Consider the following 11,531-nt stretch of genomic DNA (forward strand, 5'->3'; position numbering starts at 1 on the left):
GGAGTACAGTGGCAACTGAGCTTGAAATGATCCACGTTCAGACTGAGGTATCAGCAAGATAATAAATATTCAAGACATGTTAACAAGGATTCTGCTGAAGAGAGCTCTGCTTTAAATTAAATTCAGTGTGAGGATTAAATTCTAATGCTCATATCACTCCAGTGAATGGACTGCTGAGGTTACTGTGTGCGTGTGTGTGTGAGTGAGTGTGTGTATGTGCGTGTGTGTGTGTGAGTGAGTGTGCGTGTGTGTGTGCGTGTGTGTGAGTGTGTGTGTGTGAGTGTGTGTGTGAGTGAGTGTGTGTGTGAGTGTGCGTGTGAGTGTGAGTGTGTGTGTGTGTGTGTGTGTGTGTGAGTGAGTGTGAGTGTGCGTGTGAGTGTGTGTGAGTGTGTGTGTGTCTATGTGCATGTGTGTGTGTGTGTGTGAGTGTGAGTGTGTGTGTGCGTGCCTGTGTGTGTGAGTGTGTGTGTGTGTATGTTCATGTTCTTCTAGACTTCTGTGGCATATCTCATTGGTTCTTTGTTAATACAGCAGTTAATACAGCTGTGATTTGGATTTCAGGGACACAGTTCATTTGTTTAAAAATAAATAAAGAAACGACTACTTTACAGTATTTCTTCATTAATCAAGTAGCACAGGATGCATTTCCTATTAAGGGACATTATCTTAATTTAAGTCTATAATTTTAAAGTTTCTAATTGTGTGACTAGTCACAATGAAGTACATTATTTCTTGGAAAGTTCTTCTGTGCTTAATGCTGTAAATCCAGTTCACCAAGACCATCCATGGAGTTTGTTTGGGAATATTTGGAGAAAAACCGAAATATTCAAATTTGCATATAAATGAAACGATTACTGTGGCTACTGTATGATTTTAAAAAGAAAAGGTACAATTTAAGTGGTTCATAACTATTAAGCAGTATTAATTTCATTACATGTGTCTGATGCTTTTATCAAAACTGATTTACAGTTGGTTAGACTAAGCAGGAGACAATCCCCCCTGGAGCAATGTGGGATTAAGGCCCAATAGCTGTGTGGATCTTATCGGGGATCGAGCCATTGACCTTGCGGGTCCCAGTCATGTACCCTGTAAAGCTGCATTACCCAGTGTGCTATATCGAATACTGTAGGTGTATACTGGATCTCAATGTTAGCCTACAATTAGCCTGACTTATTCCTGTTGTGCTCGTCTCGAGAATAATGAAAACAGCGAATTGGTCATTTCTTTCTGTCTCTTTCTTTCTTTATTTCTTTCTTTCTTCCCTCTATCACACCCCATACCCATTAATCTGAACAGCAGTTCTCAATGGGAGAAGTATATCCTCAGAAAATATTTGAATTTGAGTTATATTATAGTAATACAGAGGAACAGTTGTACATCTACAGAGCACAATTACCACAGTGAGTTTCCTGCGGGATTTCCATTTTTTCTTTCTCCTTTTCTCATTTAATCTCTGAACCTTGTTCTGTAATTTTCTCCCAGTGATTGTCTCATCTTTTTTCCTGGAAACCTTCCTGAGTTAAATTGGGATTAGCCTGGAACGGATATGAATTTTGTGATAGAGGCGATTTCAAAAAGTTATTGCAACACAGATCTAATAATACAAGGGTATAGTTCCCTTTGCATTGCAGCTGAGTTATATCGATAATCGAGTTAGACAAAGTCCTCAAAGTCCTCCTTGAATTATGACCCATTCCTTGTATATGATTATCGGGAAATTGGATTAGTGGGACCAGCACGGCTAGTTTGCTGTCATTCTCTTTTGAGAAAAAGCACGTTAGCAACGTTGGACATTGGTCTTCATTGCTTTTTGAATTTAACATTAACATTACATATGGAGCCGTATGAAATTATATATATAATGTATTCACTTAGCAGATGCTCATCTATTGGCTGCTAGCAAAGCTTGCATGTTGTTAGTATCCTCCTACAGCATTGTCATTGGTTCAGATTCACAACCGGTGACTTCCACACCGCATACGATATATGAAAATGTGTCAGTAGCCTGCAGGCCCCTTTCACTTTAATATGAAACATTTTCCGTCCCCTTTCTCCAGCTCCTGAACACACGGGATGAGGTTTATTGTTTGTAGAAAGCAGAATGATGTCCAGAGGTTCATGACAAATGAAATGCATTTAGAATTTACAATACAAAGGAAATGGAAAATATCATAGAAAAACCACAATACAAGGAAAACTATTGCTTCTCAAAATAGCGGATTAAACTAATCACTGCGGACGGGTGATTCCCAGCGGAAAATTGCACATCTTTGGAATATTTCAGAATTTCAGACACTGGAAGTGATAACCTCGAACTGCAGGACTGTATATTTATGGCAGGGGATGAGGAGAAAGCTAATATCAGCAGGATGCAGTGTTCCCTGGGATGTAGAGTCCCCTTACTCACACTGCCATAATCCACAAGCAGAATTTTAGCTTCTCAAAAGCTTTTTCAAATGAATTCTTTAAAACTGAGTCCCATATCTTAGATTTATTTGGCTGGTTATGCAAAGTTTTAAAAAGAATATTTGTTTCCTCTTTTATTTGTGCAATGTTTAAGTTTAATTCAATTGTCTTGTTTCACTGTGTTATGAGAGACAGACTACTTTTAATAACACACACACTAACAGGCATGTATGAATATAATAACTTAATAAATGTCGGCCTATTTTCACTAAACTTTTACCTTCTATTTTTGCCTGAAGCCACAAACTGTACATTTTAGTTTTGAACTCACAGCTAATATGGTAATATGGATCTACATGGAGGCGGCACGGATGGTGCAGTGGGTAGCACTGCCGCCTCACAGCAAGGAGGTCCTGGGTTCGAATCCCCGTCGGCCGGGGCCTCTCTGTGTGGAGTTTGCATGTTCTCCCTGTGTCTGCGTGGGTTTCCTCCGGGTACTCCGGTTTCCTCTCACAGTCCAAAGACATGCACGTTAGGCTGATTGGAGAGTCTAAATTGCCCGTAGGTATGAGTGTGTGAGTGAATGGTGTGTGTGCCCTGCGACCTATCCAGGGTGTATTCTGTATTCCTGCCTTTCGCCCAATGTATGCTGGGATAGGCTCCAGCCCCCCTGTGACCCTGATCAGGATAAGCAGGTTCAGATAATGGATGGATGAATGGATGGATGGATCTACATGGACAGCCATTTTAGTTCTTCTGCATTCTGCGGTTCATGTCCGACCATGACGCAAAACATACTGTGCATAAACACTGTGTTCCTCCGTAATGCCTCTGACAATACAGGTATCATCTGAAGTATATCGAGAATCATAATCCCATCCAAACTCCTCTGAACACTTTACCCAAGTACTAATGGACCTGGCATGTCTGACTGTGATGATATTTTTATCACACGACTATTTCCAGAATATACCGTACACTGTAGGTATACGGAAACTGATTGTCATATACACTCAGTGAGCACTTTATTAGGGAGACCTGAACATATTTAATCAGCCAATCATAAGCATCTAAATGCATAAAAGCATGCAGACATGGTCAAGAGATTCAGCTATTTTTCAGACCAAATGTCAGAATGGGAAAGAAATGTGTATTGGAATGTGTATTCCATTGGTACTTGGGTAGTGTATTCAGAGTAGTTTGGATTGGATTATGATTCTTGATATACTTCAGATGATACCTGTATTGTCAGAGGCATTATGGAAGAACACAGTGTTTATGCACAGTACCTTTTGCATCATCGTCGGACATAAACCATGAAATGCAGAAGAACTAAAATGACTGGCCATGTAGATCCATATTACCTGAAACTGTGAGTTTAAAGTAAAAATGTAGAACTTGTGGCTTAAAGCAAAAAAGAAGGTAAAATTAAAGTTAAGTTTAGTGAAAATAGACCAACATTTATTAAATGGTCCAGTGCAGACATTCCTGTAAATACCCTATATAAATAGGTTACTGAATGCTCCATGATGTTTTAAGCAATGAAATCATTGAAAAGCAAAGTAGGTCATCATGATTAAGTGACATCTACCAAGCCAAAGCATCTACCAATACCTGCAAATAGCTCACTGTCACATTGATAACCATACTCCGAATAGTCTGCAATAGCTTAAATGTTCAGAAATGTTCAGCAGTCATATAGACATTAGATTTTTAATGTATGCTATCAAGCAAGTCTGAAGACTGTTTCCAATGCTGTGTGTACATATTACTGGACATATTTCTGCAAGTGAGAAATGCAGACGTTAAACCGAGCGGTGTTTTCATCTTAGTTGTGCTAATTTGGCATTTACTGATCTGAGCACGATCAAAGATTTTCCAGCTGTGCATCCATGGTCCACCATGCTGACACCTGGGCTGTGATGGTCTTGCGGGCTGAGTGTTCTCTGGGCATTGCTAAGCAACAGCTAGCTCCCAGAGAAACACAAAATGGAGCTCCAGTTCATTTCATATGAAACAGGAATGCTGTAGGAGCGTGTGTGCTGATCTCAAACATTTATCATACGTGGCCACAGGTCATGCACGGAACAGAATAATCACAACATAATGCATCAGTGCTGTACATGTTGGAAGTTGGAACTATTTTAAATATTGCACCTTTGAAAATCATTGCAGATAAATAAAATATAAACATGGAACATTCTATAGAAATAACTTTGGGGGCCTGAGGGTTCATGTTATAAACGATTAATTATGAAATGAAATGAAAACACACTTTTGTATTTTATGTGGTTTTCTGTATAGATGTTCAAGACTCTAAATAGTTAATATATATATTTATGATATAGTAGGTGTTGGGGTGACACACACACACTCACACACACACACACACACACACACACACACACACACACACACACACACACACTATCTTTCTGAGATGCTGACATTTGATTAATTTTTGAAGATAATTACCATATAAAAAGTGCATACCTAAGACCAACTGCTGATAACAGCAAGATCCTTGTTGTTTTCTTGCAGAAGTGTCTGCTATTGCAATCAGGTGCCATCTTGAAGAGATATTTTTGTCCTCGTTACATTCCTCTTTAAATTTCAACTGCCAAACAGCCATTTAATTAGAGCTGCCACCTGAGAAACTGCAATTTTTCATACAGTCCTCGTGAGCTCAACGTGTTCAAACGCACAGGCATTGGCAGGGGTTACCGGGGACCCGTCGATTCGGCTTACTGTAGAGAGTAGATTGTGTACTCGGCCAAGCTCGGGGTATGGAGCCCTGGCCAAACTGTTTCCACCTGGCCTCTCCAGATAGGGCCGCAGTGGGTCTCTCCGCCGCTCACTCAAAGTCAGGAGAGCGAACGCCCGGTCCCAGTGGAGGGCCAAGCCCGGGCCAGAGATCCACCGACTCCCATCTCACACCCCCACCGGGACCCCGACCGCAGCGTTGTGCGGCCGGCTCCAAGCCCAGCATCGCCCCCGACACCTGCTCAAGCCGCAGGCTTGGTCTTCCCGGTGAGAGCTGTATGCGCTGAAGAGCAGGAATATTTAGCTAGGTGAAGCTTGCTTTTTCGAGTTCATTTATTTTCAGCCTGGCAGCTGTAGGACTAAACCTTCCTGGATGTATCTGTGGAGTATAAAATGACAAAGAAAGGTTTTAGGTTTGGGTTTACTCTGACACTGCCCTGCATCGCTCCCTGCATTATATTCATCTGTGCTTCTGCGCTTCTGTGGAAAATTATCCGGACTATTGAATGACCATTCCAACTATAACCGGAATCAATGCTGTTGTTGATAAACACAATCCGATAGCATTTTTCAATTCTTTGTTAAATAGTAATATTTTTCCATTTCCATCCACCGGGCCGATTCTTGGGATTTGATCCGCAGTCGTGACTTCCAGCCAATACATGCAGTTAAGCAATTTCTTTGAGGTCTGCCAGGAGCTGTGCTGCTGAATTCCTGTCTGACATTACACATTATCAGGACATATGGCTAAGAAAACGCGGGCTCTCACTCACAGCCATAATAAGCTCTGACTGACCCCTATCCTCCATACCAACCCACCGTGACTCTACCACCATTAGCCTCCATTTCTGGGGGGCAACATGGCTCAGGCAGTAAGAGCAGTCGTCTGGCAGTCGGAGGGTTGCCGGTTCGATCCCCCGCCTGGGCTGTGTCGAAGTGTCCCTGAGCAAGACACCTAACCCCCAAATGCTCCTGACGAGCTGGTTTGGCGCCTTGCATGGCAGCCAATCGCCATTGGTGTGTGAGTGTGTGTATGAATGGATGAATGGAGAAGCATCAATTGTACAGCGCTTTGGATAAAGGCGCTATATAAATTCCAACCATTTACCATTTTTCTCTCTGAGACTTAGCATTCAGCGTCGCTCTACCTGAAAATTCCCTCACTTCTAATATGTTTTCCATTTCCCCACCACCTACATTTCTCATATACAGTCGCATGTCATTTTTATATCTCTCCCTCTTCCACAGCCTCACAAATAATCCCCATTTGTTTTACTTCAAGAAAGAAGGTCCATCTTGATTTTCTTCCCCTTATTAATTCTACAGTGATCGATGAGGATCCGGGGCCAATAAGCAAGAAGAGTAAGTAGCCAACTTTGTGGCCCAATTTAGTTGAGCAGCTGCAGCGAAGAAGAATTTATTTGCAGCACATAAAATAGGGATATAAAATAGACGCAATTAAAAGGCTGGCCAGTGAGATTTTGTTTTGTACAGCGATCATTTTTTTCCGTTGACAGAATGCGTGTCTGTGCAAGATGCGTCCGTGGAAACACGGAGCGTTTCTCAAAGTGAGATGGAACCCTCCATTTTATTGGTGTCTCTTGCTTTAGAAAATGACTCAAATGCGGTTGTAAATCACAGATATTGTGAGGATTTATAACTAGCACAAGCGTATGCACACGCATAACCATTCTGGTATTATTGGGAAGCAGAAGGAAAGCCTGACATTTAATGAGCAAATAATATATTCTGTTTCAGTTATTGTATTTATATAAATAATTTGTTTTACTTCATTGATTTCCTCAATACATTTCATTATTTGTATGTCAATTGTAATTCACTTGTATTTGGCCATAATTAAATCAGCATTTTGTCCTTATCATTGACTCTGTGTATGTATAAAAACACATTGAATATAAACTAAACACTTTCATTTATTCAAATATGCTAAAAATATACATGTTACATTCACCACTAGAATGGAGAACTAACAGTGAGATTATATTACGGTAAGGTCCATGTGCAAAACAAAATTCAGTCATCACACAGGTTAGGTAGAAAAGGGCAGTGGGGGTGATATATACATGGTAACAGTTAAAGACTTGTTCACTGCATCTGTAGGTCTTGGACCAAAATGCAAGGTCACTGTCTGCCCTTGTGTATAAGGTACTTTTCCTAAATTACTCCAATAAAAATCCAGTAGTTTATGGGCTATAGAATTTTTAAGCCGTAGAACTGTGGGTCACCCCGGTTAAGCAAATAAATAATATAACGTAATATCTCTGCAAAAATGAATGGATAAGTCGTGTAAGGTCACAGGGGTACACTCCGGGTGGTAATAATGGCTTCAGCTGGACATTGTTTCTCACATTGTCCATGGAAAGTAGTGGGTTGAGTTAATCACACGCTTTTATTGTGTAAGTCGGGGAACGCCAAGTCTAGTGCTGGAGCTGTTTCTGTAATTTACGCTCTATACTTGGACCGTAATTATATAGTTGGATCAATTATTGGGCTAAATGAAAGCAGGTAAAGGCATAATTAAGATACACAACCATTAACCTTTCAGACAGACTCGAGAAATCTGCAAATGTTGTGTAACTTCAGGATCAGTGCTGTCTACTTGCAATTTAGGCACAATAGCAGTGAATTCAATGTGTTCACTGTGATCTGTAATAAAGTTGGTGTGAGCTAAGGCACCAATGTCTACTGTACTATTTGTCATATTTAAAACCAAATTTCACGCTTATTTATCACATGACAATGGTTTGTTTACATTTGGCTACATAATCATCATAACACAAAAATAATATCTCTAAAGACTTTCATTATAAAATTGAAAGTTGACTCAGTACATAATAAAACCATTATGAATATAATTAAATATTATATTTAATATAATCCAAATCCACTGCAAAAACGTTTCAACAAGCATTTTAGTCTTATATTTAGACTACTTTTTTATATTTATGCTAGCTAAGAAAAAAATATTCGCGATGAGGTGAGATAGTGTGACTCATTTTAAGATTTGCCGAAGGGGTATGAAAATACCACTTGTCAAGCAAACAGTAAGTTACAGTAAAACAAGTTAATACATTCTACTTCAGAGAAAAAGTCTCAAGACTAAAACTTATCATACTCTCATACATTCACAGGGCCTGGATTGAAAAACAAAAAAAAGATTTGCTTCTGGCAATAAATTAACATAGAACAGTACATAATTTCTGTATTGACCTTAAGGTTACATGTCCAGCTACAGAACATGACACTGTACACTGTAAGAACCAAATTCTACCTGGATAAAAAAGCCAATGATGGCTGATATGAGGAGACACTGTCTGAGATCTGCTATTTGTCTTCGTCAGAAAAACAGCTAATCTGATTCTCGGAGCTGTTTTTTGTCTGCATCACCATTAACAACCCGCACAGACCTGTCAACGGCAAATCCAGACAGGTCAGTCTAAATCAAATAACACACGGGAGAAATTTCTTATTTCTATCCGAGAGACATCCATTCGATGTCTTGCGGATTGAGGGACTTGGGATTCTGACAGCCGGAGGACGATGAATCACACATCTCGAGGAAAGAAAGAGGAAAAAAAAAACAAAAACCCAGAGACTCCTGAAAAGAACATTCCAGTGTCTGGAGGTGAGGGCGCCATGCTTTCGGATGAGATGATGGAATGTGAACCGCGGCCCCGGCACTCCGCGGCGCAGTTACGTTTCATGTTAAATTCATCTCTGCGACGGCGAAGAGCGCTGAGAGATGAAAAGAGAGACGGTGGCATCGGAGGCAGAGTGTACAGCGGTGGCCTTGCTCTGAACCCGGCCCTCGTGACCGGCCCTACCGGTTACATTCCTCCGCGTTTAAACACAATGCGCGCCCTTATCGCGCCTCCTTCGGAGGATGTGATGTTCATTTCGGCAGACTGAATGATTGTCATTATATCCCCTGAATGCTGTATCTTCTTTAACGGTTCCCCGCTGCTCTGCGTCTGGAGTCTTGAGCATTTTTCAATTGGTGCACTCACCAGAGCTTTATTCAATTTGGAGTGGCAGCTACACGGTGCCTTCTTCAGCTGACTCAGAATTGAAATTCAGCTTCCAGGCCCCGGGACCCTTGAGAATCAAACTCCAAAATCAATTTAGAAGGCTTTCATTTTCAAACGATGAAATCTTGTTTGCGGTCAATCAGTTCAAACACAACACACGCACAATTACAAACATAAAAATGAAACACATTTACACACAGTAGATACCTGTACACATATAACCAGACACACACATGGGCACATACATTAACCTGCCAATAGGATCTTGAGCTCTTGTTACTGTACTTCTTCTCAAAAATAGTTTATATTTCGGTTTAAAGGCCAAGGCGTACTCTGACATTTTTCTCGCCACAGTTAAAAGACAGTACCCCAGGGATGATATGCTGAACTGGTTCTTGACTCTGTATTGATTGACCCAAATATACTGTGAGTTGCTTGACATGGTGCTTCTTCTCCCCTACCGGCAACAGCAGTGGCTACACGATAAATCAATTTACGCCGGGGCTGTAATGTGGTGGGGCGTAATGCGCTCCAGAGGCACGGAACACCTCAGCCTTCCACAGCGTCTGTCTCAGGTGCAGCTTTACCCCCTGAGACAGCTCTGTCCCATCTCACACCGGAAAAATGAATCAACCGCTTGCTCGGAAAACAGCTGACATGAAAAAGTATTAACGAACACACGGCCCGGTTTGGTAAGCTTTTCTGCTTTTCCGGTGTGTGCAGTTTTTTAACTCACTTCCTTGTATTGTGCTTGGTATGTGTCACTTTTTTCCATTATAGCGGTGAAGATAAAACCGGTTCATCAGAAGTGCAGAGTGACTGAGCTTTGATAAAGCTGTGACTTTATGTCAAAAGACGGAGGTTCTACTTAGTGCCACACGGAACACCACTTAACCATAGAGTCCCCTTTATATGTCTTAGGCCCCCAAAGCGACAAATTGACTGGCTAGAAGTAATAAGCTGAAAGGAGGAAAAAAAAAGAGAGACACAATCCACTTTCCAAACCATCTGGGATCCCCGCTGTGAAGGTCGATTACAGGGCAAGCCAAGTGACAGTTCCATATTAAAACCAGTTTGAGCCATAGCCAAAGAATTTCTTCAAATAATGCCCAGGCCTACTGCATTGAGAGAAAAACAACAGGACTCTATTTTTGCCGAACTATTAGTTGAGAAATAATTTGCTTCCAGATAAATTAGCCAGATTCCATTAAAAGCTTCACTTAGAATGTCATGTTATGTAGGTAGCTATAGGTAGCTCATGGGAATTGCAGACGTTTTTTTCTGCACAGAGCACACTCATAATCCAAAATTAATGTGCACGTGTGTTAAAAAAAACTTCATGTCTTTTTGGTCTTTCCACACTTTCTACACTAAAAATCAGCAGTAAGTTTTTATAATGAACAATTATTGTACAATAGCAACTATAATTGCAGTTTAAACTGAGATCCTCTGTTAATATGACATTACAAGTACAGTAGTCATTTCAATATTTATCTTTTCCCACTTGAGGACATTATACAGTAGCTTTGTACCATAATAGACTGAAGGAAACTATTACAACGGATAATAAAGTAAAGTCGACATTAAAATGATGGGAGTTAGATCTAGCTCCTGAACACATTACTGTACACTATGCAGGATTGTGTGTGTGTGTGTGTGTGTGTGTGTGTGCGTACATGTGTGGGTGTGTGTGTGTGTCGGTTAAGAACAGGCTTATCGTGAATGAGAGTGCATCCTTCAGCAGGCTTCTCTGCAGACTTTTTTAATAATCAAGCGTGGGGGACTTTGCGTCTGCACTTTTTCAGACGGGGGTGGGGGTAAGATATTAAACCAGGAGGCTCGCACAACTCCACGGATGATAAAGGTTCCTCGGCAGCCGGGGTAGAAAGAAAATGACATCCATCCCAGTGGACATGTTCCACTTTCTGGAAATACCCACATAAACACTGTTGCATCACAGCGCAAACTCAGCGCAGCTGTAGGTTTCATGTTCTTAGCTGGCGACGGCGCATCGCGTCTATAAATATTCTGATCTAGACAGGGATTTGACCCGCTGTCAGACTGTCATAGGATTTTCTACAGTGAAAAATGTTATCACAACAGTGGGATTGGGAGGAGGATGAGGTGTTGGGTGGGGGGGGGGGGGGTCTCTCTCTGTTTAAGGAATGCAGACTTGGGCTCGTCAGTCCTGGGGAGTGCCCTCAGAAGCAAAGGGGATATGTGACTAAAAGGAAGGCAGCGTTGAAGCTGTGATAAAGGATTATCTCTATTCAGTGGCAGGGGACAGCTCACTTTAGCCCTGAGGAGAGGGGT

This window comes from Conger conger, chromosome 5 (genome assembly GCF_963514075.1).
Source record: "Conger conger chromosome 5, fConCon1.1, whole genome shotgun sequence".
Classification (NCBI taxonomy): Eukaryota; Metazoa; Chordata; class Actinopteri; order Anguilliformes; family Congridae; genus Conger; species Conger conger.